Raw genomic sequence first — 374 nt, forward strand, 5'->3', positions numbered from 1 at the left:
GTGTGTGTGTGTGTGTGTGTGTGTGTGAGTGTGTGTGTGTGTGTGTGTGTGTGAAAGATGCACTACAAATACAAGTGTGTAAATCTTTAGTCACTTTTACTTTTATCTGTGTTTTACACACTTAAATGCATACTTTTTACATGCTTACACACATTGTAAAATAATTGTAAAATTAATGAGTGAAAATATAGCACGCGTATAAATGTGTAAAAACTAAAAAGTGACTATAGCACACAGTGTATTATTATGGATTTGCACTGAACAACGATGAAAGTTTATGATAAAAATGTTCAACTTACAGAAGAAACTGTAGCAGTAATGCAAATCCATAACAATACACTGTGTACTTTAGTCACTTTTTACACATTTATACG

This window comes from Wasmannia auropunctata, unplaced genomic scaffold (genome assembly GCF_000956235.1).
Source record: "Wasmannia auropunctata unplaced genomic scaffold, wasmannia.A_1.0 LD336116.1, whole genome shotgun sequence".
In the NCBI taxonomy this organism is placed as follows: Eukaryota; Metazoa; Arthropoda; class Insecta; order Hymenoptera; family Formicidae; genus Wasmannia; species Wasmannia auropunctata.